The sequence below is a fragment of the Rhinoderma darwinii genome, chromosome 9 (genome assembly GCF_050947455.1).
Source record: "Rhinoderma darwinii isolate aRhiDar2 chromosome 9, aRhiDar2.hap1, whole genome shotgun sequence".
Taxonomy (NCBI): domain Eukaryota; kingdom Metazoa; phylum Chordata; class Amphibia; order Anura; family Rhinodermatidae; genus Rhinoderma; species Rhinoderma darwinii.
In genome coordinates this window covers 64,761,459-64,776,556 of record NC_134695.1, presented here as the reverse complement: position 1 = coordinate 64,776,556, position 15,098 = coordinate 64,761,459, and the positions used below count along the sequence as shown (strand labels likewise).

At 43.5% G+C, this 15,098-nt stretch overlaps 1 protein-coding gene across 1 annotated transcript in view; it reads left to right on the top strand.

Moving 5' to 3' along the window:
• Window positions 1-7,192: 7,192 nt before the first annotated feature.
• ELF5 (E74 like ETS transcription factor 5) overlaps window positions 7,193-15,098 on the top strand; it is a 145,892-nt gene continuing 137,986 nt past the window's right edge. Inside the window, exon 1 of the mRNA XM_075838007.1 lies at window positions 7,193-7,400. The gene's annotated coding sequence lies outside the window, so the exon portion shown is untranslated. The remainder of the gene's footprint in view (window positions 7,401-15,098) is intronic.

Genomic DNA, 15,098 nt, shown 5'->3' with positions numbered 1-15,098 from the left:
GGTCCCCCAACAACAAGCTGATCACAGGCTGCCCCGTTGTTGGGGCCCTCAGCGATCATTTGTAATCTGTGGGAGCTGACATCAAGCGTTCAATTCCCCTGCAGTGCCGCCACAGGGGAAATTAAGTATTACACAGTTCTCATTGACATCATGTAATGCACAAACAGGCCGGGTCCTCCAGAGCTTCATAAACTCTGTAGCTGCTGTACACTCTTGCTAATAGATGAGGTGAACAGGGGACCCCCCCCCCCCCTCTCTATTAACTCTGAATTAATAGGCTATTTGGATTTGGTTTTCTAAACCAGACAACCCCTTTAATAAGAAGGGATCCTATTTTGGGATGTTCTTGGTGATGAGTATAACTAATTATCATTTGGTTCGAATCTTGTACAACAAGTCAAGCCAATGAAGAGGTGACCACCTTGTACTATGTTTAAAAATGCGGGATAGGAACATTTCTTTGGGAATGCCCTTGCTATAGCTTCTTTATAGGCTGTAAATGATGACGCAAACCCAGTGGTATGGGCCCAGTCTAAGGGCTTATTGAGACGAACGAGTGTAAACGGTCGCACCCATGCGTGACCGGTTTTTACGGATCCTTTATAGACTTGAGTCTATTGAGGGATCCATGAAAACGGACGAAAATAGGACATGTCCTATCTTTCACGGCCCTTCACATGTTAAAACAACGGCCGTCTGAACAGCCCCATTGGATTTCATGGGTCTCAGTGCTGTCTGTTTTTTTAACACACAGTACACTGATGTATAATACGCTTGTCTGATTAAGGCTTTAGAGTCAGAAAATGCAGCTGAGCATTATCCTACAGTGGAAGACGGATCTGATATATTATATGTATAGTGGAAGACGGATCTGATATATTATATGTATAGTGGAAGACGGATCTGATATAATATATATATAGTGGAAGACGGATCTGATGTAATATGTATATAGTGGAAGACGGATCTGATGTAATATGTATATATAGTACCTATATGTAATACAATACCTCTGAGTGTGACAGTCTGATAGGAAATGTTTTTGTTTTCGGAGGCTGCTTGGCCCTCAGTCAAGTGTATGGTGGCCCAAAGTTTAACAAGTTTTGGCACTGACTCTCTCATCTATAAATTTTTTCCAACCTGTCACCTCCACCCAACAATACAAACTGGAGCTCAGCTCAGGCTGTAATCGGTCTCACAATGTCAACAAGAACAATGACAGGTGCGTCAGGAGATAGCTGGCACATCCTGGCACAACGTATTTCAGAACAGATTGTAGATGTTCATTTAAAGGGCACCTAACATTATGGTTACACCAAATTGCGGCAGCAGACCTGTCCAGGTCGGAGAGATGTCAAATCAAAACAGAAGACTATCATAGATCTATATCTAGGTTATGGATATTTTGAGGTTATTGTGCCATTGGCGCTTAAATCCAATATCAATCCGGTAGTTGACCTGTTTATAGTGATGGCGTGGGATTTAAAAGTTTTTCATGATAATTCTGAACCTTCAACCAAGAGGACAGAAGTTTATATATACTAGTCCTTCTCAATGAATTAGAATATCATCAAAAAGTACATTTATTTCAGTAATTCAATTCAAAAAGTCTCTGATATATTCTAGAGATTCATTACACACAGAGGGATCTATTTCCAGCATTTTTTTCTTTTAATGTTGATTATTATGGGAACAGTTAATTGAAACCCAAAATTTAGAGTCTCAGAAAATTAGAATATTAAATAAGCACAATTTGAAAAATGATTTTTAATACTGCAATGTTGGCCTACTGAAAAGTATGTCCAGTATCTGCCCTCAATACTTGGTCGGGGGTTCCGACTCTGCATGAACTACTGCATCAATGCGGCGTGGTATGGAGGCGGTCAGCCTGTGGCACTGCTGAAGTGTTATCAATGTGGTGTGGCATGGAGGCGATCAGCCTGTGGCACTGCTGAGGTGTTATCAATGCGGCGTGGCATGGAGGCGATCAGCCTGTGGCACTGCTGAGGGGTTATCAATGTGGCGTGGCATGGAGGCGATCAGCCTGTGGCACTGCTGAGGTGTTATCAATGCGGCGTGGCATGGAGGCGATCAGCCTGTGGCACTGCTGAGGTGTTATCAATACGGCGTGGCATGGAGGCGATCAGCCTGTGGCACTGCTGAGGTGTTATCAATGCGGCGTGGCATGGAGGCGATCAGCCTGTGGCACTGCTGAGGGGTTATCAATGCGGCGTGGCATGGAGGCGATCAGCCTGTGGCACTGCTGAGGTGTTATCAATGTGGTGTGGCATGGAGGCGATCAGCCTGTGGCACTGCTGAGGTGTTATCAATGCGGCGTGGCATGGAGGCGATCAGCCTGTGGCACTGCTGAGGGGTTATCAATGTGGCGTGGCATGGAGGCGATCAGCCTGTGGCACTGCTGAGGTGTTATCAATGCGGCGTGGCATGGAGGCGATCAGCCTGTGGCACTGCTGAGGTGTTATCAATACGGCGTGGCATGGAGGCGATCAGCCTGTGGCACTGCTGAGGTGTTATCAATGCGGCGTGGCATGGAGGCGATCAGCCTGTGGCACTGCTGAGGGGTTATCAATGCGGCGTGGCATGGAGGCGATCAGCCTGTGGCACTGCTGAGGTGTTATCAATGTGGTGTGGCATGGAGGCGATCAGCCTGTGGCACTGCTGAGGTGTTATCAATGCGGCGTGGCATGGAGGCGATCAGCCTGTGGCACTGCTGAGGGGTTATCAATGTGGCGTGGCATGGAGGCGATCAGCCTGTGGCACTGCTGAGGTGTTATCAATGCGGCGTGGCATGGAGGCGATCAGCCTGTGGCACTGCTGAGGTGTTATCAATACGGCGTGGCATGGAGGCGATCAGCCTGTGGCACTACTGAGGTGTTATCAATGCGGCGTGGCATGGAGGCGATCAGCCTGTGGCACTGCTGAGGGGTTATCAATGCGGCGTGGCATGGAGGCGATCAGCCTGTGGCACTGCTGAGGTGTTATCAATGCGGCGTGGCATGGGGGCGATCATGAGATCAGGTGACTGGACTGGTCCACTCCCTGGCCGTCACAGACCCCAGTCAGAACGCCGCTGCATGAACTCCTGGCTCTTCCTAAAGCTGATCGCTGCTGCAGGTGTCCGACATACAGTGCGCCTATTAGCAGCGATCAGCTTCTCTGCGGCACGGCGCCCGTCTGCCCCCCCTAGCTCTACCCCGTTACGTTTTTACCAGAGGTATGACTGTTGGATGGATCCTTTATGTTATATATCCTATTGACTTAGAAAAGAACTGGACAACAGACCGTAATTTCAGATCAAAATAAGGTTCCCGTATATTTACGGGAAGGTGTCTGGGCCGTAGAAAGCTTTGGTAAAAAATAGGACGTGTTCTATTTTTTGATTTTACGTATCGTGCTCCCATACTTTATAATGGGAGCACGGCCGGCAAATGCGGGTGACTGTCCGCGACCGGCCGTAGCCGGAGTCATGGACTGTGATTACGGGCACGATCATGTGCATGGGGCCTAAGGGAAACCTAATGGTATGGGTCCTAACGGTTGTGTGGTCATAGTCTCAACCTTTGTTATTACGGAGGATAAGCTGCCAGAGGTGCCTGGCAGCGGCTTAATCCCTTCTCCCATTTGAGAACTAAGGCACGCTCAGCTGTATTTGGGGTCAGGAGCAATAGCTATCGGCCAACATCTATCTAAGGGGTATGGCCACCTTTAATTATTATGTGTTGCAAAATGTAGTCGTTTTGTCATATACTTTGTGTACCAATTACTTACAATTTAAGATATCCGCTTGCAGCCATTGAATAGGAAGCTTTATCGTTTACGTCCAGAGGATTAGGATATGTTCCTGCCACCTCATGATCAAACAGGTGCACGACTCGTTTCAGTACAGTTATCAGAGTTCTTGTAACGAGCTGTGCATCCGCGTCATCGTCACATGACCAGGACTGTTTCTAATCTTTTGGAAGTAGGCAAACAGGCTTCCTATTAAATGACGGCAAGCAGAGATCTTTAAAAAGGAGGAAAAAAACACAAAGTATATAAGAAACTTTGCATAATTTTTCACTATACAATGATTCAACTTTTTGGGCTGAAACCCCTGGCCATACACATTAGAGAAAAGTTGGCTGAACCCACCGCGTGTATGGGGCCCTCCCCACTCTAGGACGCTGCTAGACCTGTCTGACAGCGGGTTAGTCCCCTTTTGGCCGAGTGTACATGTTTATGGTGGCGCGTTCGGACGACAGGTATCTCGTATATGAACGTGTTGAGTCTCTGAACTCAAGAAGACGGGGGATTCTTCTACTTTTGATCCACACATTTCTTCTTCACGGATGTAATATTACGCAATATATGGCACAATAATCTTTGCTATACCCTGACGATCATAGTCAATAATAATATGTATTCTTTTAGCAAATTTTGCACATACACTCCATGGCACCCTGACCTACTCGCAACCCGCAGCCCCTCAGACCCTTGGGCAGCGCTCGGTACACAGCTAGCAGCCGGCTGCTCCACATTTTGCACAATAGCCAAACATTTGCATAGCCTAATGGCATCTGGCCCCGGAGAGAGAGGAAACAAGCAACTCCAACAATTAATCTTCGTAAAAACGTGTTTATTATAGTAACAAATACTTCCTGATCCTCACGTCCCTCCAAGGCATCGAACATATCCTGCTGCAGAGGGCAAAATGCAAATGGGTACGAGTCTGGGCACAGCTGCCAAGAAGAGCAAAACTCAACTGAATGGGAGTGCGTTGTGATTTATTTAAAATTCGGGAACCCGTAGATGAAAATATACCAGGCCTTACTTATGTATGCAAAAATGGCTGAGAGGACAAGATGGCCTTATTGCCCATAGCAACCAATCAGAGTTCAGGTCTTATTCTAAATTGCTCAGAAAAAATGAAAGCTGGATTCCGATTGCCTCTTATTCTAAATTGCTCAGGAAATATTAAAGCTGGATTTTGATTGGCTCTTATTCTAAATTGCTCAAGAAACATTAAAGCTGGATTTTAATTGGCTCTTATTCTAAATTGCTCAGGAAAAATTAAAGCTGGATTTTGATTGGCTCTTATTCTAAATTGTAAACCTACAAAAAACCTCACAACAGAGTAAAGCCAAAAGGGAGAATCCCCAATAAGACTCAGAAGCAACCTACAAAGCACAAAAGCGCAAGGGGATACAGCATCCCAATAGAGTGTAAAGATAACTACCATGGATAAAAAATATACATCTTTATTAATTCATATCAATACATGGCATTACAATAATAATTACAGCGAACAATGAAAGATCATATATAAGGAGAAACAACAGTATGGCAAGAGTGACAACATACCATAGGGAGAACTAGAGATAACCGAACTCTAAAACACGTCCCAATGCAGCAACTATCATGCACACAGGTATAGAAAGTACCCAAAGTGGGTATAATATGTATATAAGAGGCTATATCACATGAGGAAAAACTGCCCGTTGCAAATAATGCATAGATAAAGCCCACTACAGATAGACGGCGCAAAAAACGGGCAGAAATAACAGATATGAGCCAAAAGAGTGAACAATATAAAAATAAATGTACCTGTGGACATAATGGCAACACGGGAACGTGGAGAGATCGGCACAGAAACGCCTCGCCTCGACGCGCGTTTCGCCTACAACCGGCTTCATCAGGAGGCTAGTCATTATTAAAAAATTGGGGGTTTATATATTGGCAGCAAAAATCTGGTTCATTGGTGGCATCTGTGAAGTACACGTACAGGACGGCGCTCAGAAGCCATGATGCAGACTCTGATAACGCAAAAAAGAAAGCGTTAGTGTTAGGGATCTGCCAGGTACTACGTCTAGCTATACTCCTGGGATTAACCAATCCACACCTGAGGCCAGACCTGTTCGACTGACACCATCTCCCACCAACCAGGGTGGCAGGCTCAGGAGTGGGAGAGCCTATCGCGGCCTGGTCAGTCGGAGTTAGCTCCGCCCCCTGTCCTTTATTACCTGCCGTGTTCTCTTCCTCAGGGCTTGTAATTCTTCTGTATTCCTGGCCCCACTGCTGCTTGCTCCAGCCTGCTTCTGCCGTGCTTCTGCCTTGCTGCAGTTCCGCTTAACCTGCTTCGCTTTGCCCCTGGCTTGCTTCCTTCTCCGTGCTCACTTTGGTATACTCCACTTCATCCTGGTCCTGACTACTCATTCACCGCTCCGTTTCCTCGCGGCGTTCCGTGGCTACTGCCCCTTCCCTTGCGTGTTCCCTGTTTGTTCTCCCGTGCACTTAGACAGCGTAGGGACCGCCGCCCAGTTGTACCCCGTCGCCTAGGGCGGGTCATTGCAAGTAGGCAGGGACAGGGCGGTGGGTAGATTAGGGCTCACTTTCCCTTCACCTCCTTCCTGCCATTACAGTTAGTTTTTTTTAACGCTTTCTTTTTTGCGTTATCATAGATTTTATATTTATCGTAGCATTTGTATATATTTCTTCATTCATTTATGTTCCACTTCTATATATATTTTTATATTATGAAAGATTTTTGTATCTATTACACAATATCTGTTGTACACTGTTTGTTCCACTTTCTACATATATTTATACTGTATATTTTGGTTGTGTTTTAATGTACAAATATAGTATGTATATTTTATGGATTATATGCTTTTTAATTCTTTATTTTATTTTGATTTTGTATTCATCATTATTCTTATTTATATTTACTATTAGTTCTGCCCATTTTATGTATGGGGTTATTTTTATATTTTATATATATATATATATATATATATATATGTATATATATATATATATATATATATATATATATATATATATATATATGACTTAATATTGATGTTTCTACTTACTACATTTATTTATGTTGAGACATGCAACTTAATTTATTGATTATGTATATATTTGTATTATTTTTTGTTCATTCATTATGCAGCAGCATTTATTACATTATTTATTTCATCGTAATTGTTCTTAATGTATATACATCGTACGCCAGCTGTTTCCTTGGTGATTCCTGTGCTTTATTTGCACAGACGCTCGCTGGCTCATGCGCTGTGGACACTGTATCACGGAGTGCCTCCTGTGTGTTCACGTTACTATGGTGACGTGCGTTTCAGCATGAGACGCATCGTCAAGACGTGAATATCCTTGAGCTTCCGGTCGATGCAGAGTCTGCATCATGGCTTCTGAGCGCCGTCCTGTACGTGTACTTCACAGATGCCACCAATTAACCAGATTTTTGCTGCCAATATATAAACCCCCAATTTTTTAATAATGACTAGCCTCCTGACGAAGCCGGTTGTAGGCGAAACGCGCGTCGAGGCGAGGCGTTTCTGTGCCGATCTCTCCACGTTCCCGTGTTGCCATTATGTCCACAGGTACATTTATTTTTATATTGTTCACTCTTTTGGCTCATATCTGTTATTTCTGCCCGTTTTTTGCGCCGTCTATCTGTAGTGGGCTTTATCTATGCATTATTTGCAACGGGCAGTTTTTCCTCATGTGATATAGCCTCTTATATACATATTATACCCACTTTGGGTACTTTCTATACCTGTGTGCATGATAGTTGCTGCATTGGGACGTGTTTTAGAGTTCGGTTATCTCTAGTTCTCCCTATGGTATGTTGTCACTCTTGCCATACTGTTGTTTCTCCTTATATATGATCTTTCATTGTTCGCTGTAATTATTATTGTAATGCCATGTATTGATATGAATTAATAAAGATGTATATTTTTTATCCATGGTAGTTATCTTTACACTCTATTGGGATGCTGTATCCCCTTGCGCTTTTGTGCTTTGTAGGTTGCTTCTTATTCTAAATTGCTCAGGAAAAATGAAAGCTGGATTCTGATTGGCTCTTATTCTAAATTGCTCAAGAATCATTAAAGCTGGATTCTGATTGGCTCTTATCCTAAATTGCTCAGGAAAAATTAAAGCTGGATTCCGATTGGCTCTTATTCTAAATTGCTCAAGAAACATTAAAGCTGGATTTTGATTGGCTCTTATTCTAAATTGCTCAGGAAATATGAAAGCTGGATTCTGATTGGCTCTTATTCTAAATTACTCAGGAAAAATGAAAGCTTGATTCAGATTGGTTGAGTGACTGAGTTAAAAAAATGTTTTACTTTATTTAAAATGATGTTAAGGCTGGGTTCACACGACCTATTTTCAGACGTAAACGAGGCGTATTATGCCTTGTTTTACGTCTGAAAATAGGGCTACAATACGTCGGCAAACATCTGCCCATTCATTTGAATGGGTTTGCCGACGTACTGTGCAGACGACCTGTTATTTACGCGTCGTCGTTTGACAGCTGTCAAACGACGACGCGTAAAAATACAGCCTCATTTCGACATACAGGTATATCACTCACCGCACAGCAGCCGCACCTACACGCTATTGGTTGATCTCTGCCGTTTAACCCTTTATATGGCACAATCAGTACTGAGCAGACACGTTCAATATCCCTCGATAACTGATACTGATATATTAACATGGTAGATAGAACTCTTTTAAATAAAACCTTAGATCTCGCGATAACCAGCGACATCTCGCGCTCTGAGACTGTAGGCTGCTGTGGGGGGGGGGGGGGGGGTTGTGGGAAGTCGCAGGTGATGCCGATAGCAAACAAGGAAATTCAGGACCCGACTCTTGTATAAGTACATTTATACTGAGGTATTTTTAAATTTGTTTTAATTATATGCATTTAATAAAATATTACTTTCTTAAGGGGCTAATGATTTTTCGAATAAAACAGGTCCCCCGTGTGCGGTGATGGGTAAATAACAGAGTAATAACAGTCATTTATTAGAGCGCGCCTGCCACAATTTGTTATCTATTGATTCTCTTAGAAGGTACTGATTCTCCTTGCGGAGACCCAGCTGGTAGGAGTCTTTAGCGAAATGCTCCCTGGGAAAAATAATGCAAAATAGGTCTACTCCAGAAGGAAGAAAACTGTCTCTCTAGTGCCACCTATAGGTGACTACCCTGTAATATTTGATACCCTAGGGTATGTTCACACTGAGTTTTTTGCAATATCCTTCAGGAATTTTGAGGCAGATTTCGACCTGCCTGCACTCTGACGCGTTTTTTGCTTTCTCTGCCTCCCATTGATGTCAATGGGAGGTCAGATACGGAAACACCTGAAGAAAGAGTATGTCGCTTTTTTTTCCCCGCTAGCGGTTTTTCCGCTCGCGGGAAAAGATGCCTCCGCCTCCCGGCTGAAATCAATGGGAGGAGATTTCGGCCGTTTGTTGGCGCGGTTTCCGCATCAAAAACAGTGCCAAAAACTCTGCGTGAACTAGGCCTTGTAGAGCCTAGAAATAACACTCAGGTTATCAGTCAAACTAAAACAACCCATCTGTAGACAGCGTCGCTTCTTGTCAGCGCAGAGTCAGGTCCTGTGTAAGATGTCGTGTGTACTCATCACTTGCGGAGGTTCATTAAAATCCTTATTTTCTGACTATATCCTATTTTATTTTTCTGATTGTATTTAGCAGACTTATTCCTGATAACCAAGTGTCAGTAAAATAAAAAATAAAGCACTTTTCTCCACTAGGGGGCAGCAGGGGTATGTTACTTGTCACAAATTTCTACATGTTTTTGAAATTAAGAAGATCCTAAATATTACTAAATTAAATTATACAATTTTATATATCTCTGAAGCTGATCTTGGGGCCCTTGGCTACATGTTGGGGGGATTGTTTGTACATACTCACACTTGTCCATAGGGATGTACCTACCACAAGGGCCAGTGCTATAGGGGTACTGGGGGTAGCGTGGCACCGAACTCCTCTTCCACCAAGCACCAGTTTGAAATTTCAGTTAAGGCACTTGGCTTCGTAGCTATTTGAGGGTGTCCACTTCTTATTTCTTCAGGAACTGCAGAGCTGTCTGGATTGAGTAACACTATACAGACCCTGCGGATATCCGGAGGTAGGTTTGGCTGATCCCATTAGCAACCAAATTGGCTTACTCTATAGTAAAAATTTTCCCAATTTTAATAGTGGGTTTGAATAATCTCAATATTATCTCTTATTTTCATTAACATCGATATCATTATTAATTGGTCATAATAATACAATAATATTTATGCGTAGAAGAATGGTGAAAATGCAAATATGCACCAGCAGGTGGCAGAATTGCACAGATTTGACCTCCAATCTTTTTTTAAAAAAATAAAAATTTCATGTCAACTCTTTCCTGGAAGATGAGGAACGTTGAGAGAAAGGATTTAGCATTTACAAACAGCAGCATTGTGCTCTCTGCAGATCATATCTCGCTTATTTATAATGATGCTCACTATATTTTTTTTTTTACATACTCCATCTAGCAAATATGTACTTTGGGATTTGCATAAATGTGACTGTTGTAAAGTACGGGAAATTAAATTGACAGAGCTTCTGCTCATTAATTCTTAAATCATCTGTATAGGTAAAAGGTTTTAAAGCCAGGGCATGTACGTGGTTGTCTACTTTTGACAATGTTTTTTAGTTAGAAGGGTCCCTATGAGCTGATAAAGGGTATTCCACTGCTTAGACCCTTAGCGATCACCTGCAATCTGTGAGGGATCCTGGCAACAAGTGTTTAATTCTCCTGCAGCACCACCGCAGGAGAAAGGAAGCATTACACAATTCACATTAAAATGAATGGGCTGCCGTGTAATGCATGAATATGCTGGGTCCTCCACAGGGAAAGTAGCTCTTTGTAGTTGCTCTCCTCTCAGGCCAATAGATGACGATTCTAAATATGGGACCCTATCTATTTACTCCGAATTCCCTAAAAATGAGTTTTCTAAACCACACAACCCTTTGAAAGAATTAGACATGGCAACCATCCAAAGTCTTAAGGCTGCATGCGGTTTAAAAGTTAGGGTCCCCTAATCATTCAAATAATATGATCTTTATGTCTTTCTAATCATTTCCTAATTTTCATCGGAAAATCATTAAAAAAAAAGCCAAAATGTAAATATTGAATTCTCTACTGACAAATCAAATGACTGGGGCCTTACAACAGTGCCCCCTGATGGTGACTCTAAAACATAAAAAACAACATTGTGAAGTAGACTATATATTCTATAAACATGAAGGGTGAATGCATCTGAAATTCCTATTTTCTCCTCAATAAAGGATATCCTCCAGATCAGCTTTACAATTAAAAGCTGTGTACACCTTTAGAAGGCAAATTTTTATTTATTTATTTTAATAAAAAGGTCAGTCAGTGTGATTGGTGCAACTTTCTAAATAGTTTTTATTAAAAATAATTTTTTAGATACAGCTGCTCTGTATTCTCTATACACAGCAGCTGTATCTAGCGCTAAATCCTGCTCCTGTCAGGTCCGCGGGACTAACGGGTTTAGTGTCTCTGACATGCAGGATCCACCTGTAATTTATCACATCTAACTTAGATGTGATAGATTACAGGTGGATCCTGCATGACTCACTGACACTGAGCCCGTCAGGTCCGCGGGTCTGACGGATTCAGGTCATAGCAAACGATACAGCTGCTCTGTATAGGGAATACAGAGCAGCTGTATCTAAAAAAGTTAAAACTAATTTTTAAAAATAACTATTTAGAAAGTTTCACCAATCACACTGACTAAACTTTTTATGAAAAAAATAAATAAATTGCCCTCCAAAGTTGTACATAGCCTTTAAAGGAGTTTTAAAAGACTGTAATATTAATGGTCTATACTAAGGACAGGCCATCATCATCATCATCTGATCAGTGGGGGTCCGACACCTGGCACCCCCGCAGATCAGCTAAATAAAGGGGATCTTTGTTGTTTACTCAGGCACAGCGCCATGCAATTTGTTGTGGCTGCGCCTGGTACTGCAGCTCAGTCCTTGGTCAAAATGGCAACGCTTTGAGTTTATTATAACTTTTCATTTTCTTATGTGGAACTTTATTATAGGGGGTTTGAAATAAAAAAAAAGGTGGTGTATCTCGGAATACCCCTTTAACTTCAATGAAATCCTGTATATAAATGTTGTATGATATGCATTGTAACTATAGAACATCACCATTTGCAGAAGAGGTTTACAAGTCTCTTCACTGTTGACTGCTTTTTAGGTCTGTTGCATTACTAGGGTACAACTATGATCAGTGACAGCAGCTCAGCCTGAAATCCCCCCCCCCCCCCCCTGTCTCATCAGAGGCTCAGGTCCATCTCCCATGCTTTACACTACGGCTCTGCTTACCCAGATTGGTTGCATCGGCACAAGTCCACCTCACCAGAAAGATGATTTCCATTACTACAAATGATCATACACTACAACTAACATACACTATAAGATTATCAGGTAATTGACCTTCATAGGCAATTTATCCACAATAAGATCGGATTCTGGAGAAAGAAGGTACATTTCACAAGAGTCATATGAGTTTTATAAACCCTGATTGTAAACGAGCTCCGGGGATAATGATCTAAACGCTGTTCTATTGTATTAAAACTATTTCCTTCAATACTTTGCATACAGCATGGAAACACTTTAATGAGAATTTCTCATAGAACAATGGATGTGCCACTGTCCAATTATTCCCAATAACTCGATTAGGACAAATTATAATATGCATGACCTTCCTAAGTAGAGTCGTGTGTTAATGAACCTTCCCTTACCCATCTTATCCCTCCACCCCCACCTTTAGGAAAGACACGTGACACCGAGGTTGGATGTGAAATGGCCACAGCAGCCGTTTATTAATTTCACAGTTTTATCAAAACAATTTAAATCCGAAACATTCGGATAACTAGTTAGGAATCCACCAGAGAATTCCTCCTAATAATTCACTTGACCCAACATGGGTCAGAATCGTACATAACAATTTAACGTTAACATTAACCCGAGCAGAGGAAGTCCTTGAAGCCCCTTCAGATGTTCCTTTTTAAGAACACACCGAATTAGCCATCTGCAAACCACCAATTACCTCCAGCCGTAAACCAGCTCGGAAGCACCGTTCACCTCTGCAGATGGCTCCAACCACTAGAAGTCCACTTCAAGGGGATAACACCCGATGAAGCCCTCAAGTGATATACCGACCACTAGAAGTCCACTTCAAGGGGATAACACCCGATGAAGCCCTCAAGTGATATACCGACCACTAGAAGTCCACTTCAAAGGGATAACACCCGATGAAGCCTTCAAGTGATATACCTTCTACCAGAAGACCACTTCAAAGGGATAACACCCGATGAAGTCTTCAACCATGTACCTTTTTTGGGGGACGCATACCCCCGATGCGACCCCCCCACCATTTTGTACTGACTGGCCTCAAGGACTCCCCCCGCCAGCTGCCATGACAACAGAACCTACTCCGGGAAAAAAGGAAAAACATGTTAAATAAGCACACAAAACAAAGACAACACTCATAAACGGACGTACATAAAGCCCCACAGGGGTAACAAACAAAGGGCGGGAGGGTGGGAGCTTGTCTCTCCCTGTGTTACTCCTCCCGCTGCTTCCGGCTCAATGCCGCAAACAGCGGGAAGCTCAGCAACGGCCCCCTGACTCCTCCTTGTCCCTCCTCCACCTCCTCCTAACTCTCCCTCCAACTCTCCCTTACCTATTAACCCTTTCCCTACCAGTGAGGTCATGGAGGCTTCCCCTTAAGCCCTGCAGGCTGCGTCCAGCCTCTTCTTGACCTTCCTAAGTAGAGTCGTGTGTTAATGAACCTTCCCTTACCCATCTTATCCCTCCACCCCCACCTTTAGGAAAGACACGTGACACCGAGGTTGGATGTGAAATGGCCACAGCAGCCGTTTATTAATTTCACAGTTTTATCAAAACAATTTAAATCCGAAACATTCGGATAACTAGTTAGGAATCCACCAGAGAATTCCTCCTAATAATTCACTTGACCCAACATGGGTCAGAATCGTACATAACAATTTAACGTTAACATTAACCCGAGCAGAGGAAGTCCTTGAAGCCCCTTCAGATGTTCCTTTTTAAGAACACACCGAATTAGCCATCTGCAAACCACCAATTACCTCCAGCCGTAAACCAGCTCGGAAGCACCGTTCACCTCTGCAGATGGCTCCAACCACTAGAAGTCCACTTCAAGGGGATAACACCCGATGAAGCCCTCAAGTGATATACCGACCACTAGAAGTCCACTTCAAGGGGATAACACCCGATGAAGCCCTCAAGTGATATACCGACCACTAGAAGTCCACTTCAAAGGGATAACACCCGATGAAGCCTTCAAGTGATATACCTTCTACCAGAAGACCACTTCAAAGGGATAACACCCGATGAAGTCTTCAACCATGTACCTTTTTTGGGGGACGCATACCCCCGATGCGACCCCCCCACCATTTTGTACTGACTGGCCTCAAGGACTCCCCCCGCCACAGCGAAACAGGCCTTGACCACCTTAAGCCTGTGAGTTCCGCCACACCACCACCGCCCTTTCTATTCCTTCTGCTATCGCCAAGCTCCAAAGATCAATGCCAACCTCGGTCAGATGAACCCCATCACCCCTCCAGAAGTTCCCCACTCCTGACTCCAAATCCCTGTGCCGCACACAAATGCCCCCGATTTTTGCTACGAAACGGGACACCGCCCGATTAACTTTTAATGCGAGCCTTATTGACTCTTTCACTGACCTAGCCAACCGCCAATGTTTCCTCGGGACTATGTCCGACCACACTATCACCAACTTGGGATAAGAAACCCACAAACCCAACATATCGTGTTTGATATCCCGCACCAACTCACGCAAGGGGCAGACTCCCAAGTCATCCCCACCCACGTGCAACACTAAGACCTCCGGAACCCTATCAAGCCGGGCCTATGTCTGGAATTCTGCCAACCCCCTGCTCCATGACATACCTCTAAATCCCAGCCAATGCACAACCGCATCCTGTCGCGGAATGCGCAACTGGCGACCGTCCGGGCACGTACGAATGACCCAGTGCACGTACGAATGACCCAGCAACCACACCAAACACGGAGGCGAATCTGAAATGGAAAACAATTAGACACTGCCATACAAAACATTTTTTAAGCGTTAACCACAACCTCATAACAAATGGAGCGGACATAGGACTTAACTCAGTTGGACTCCCAACG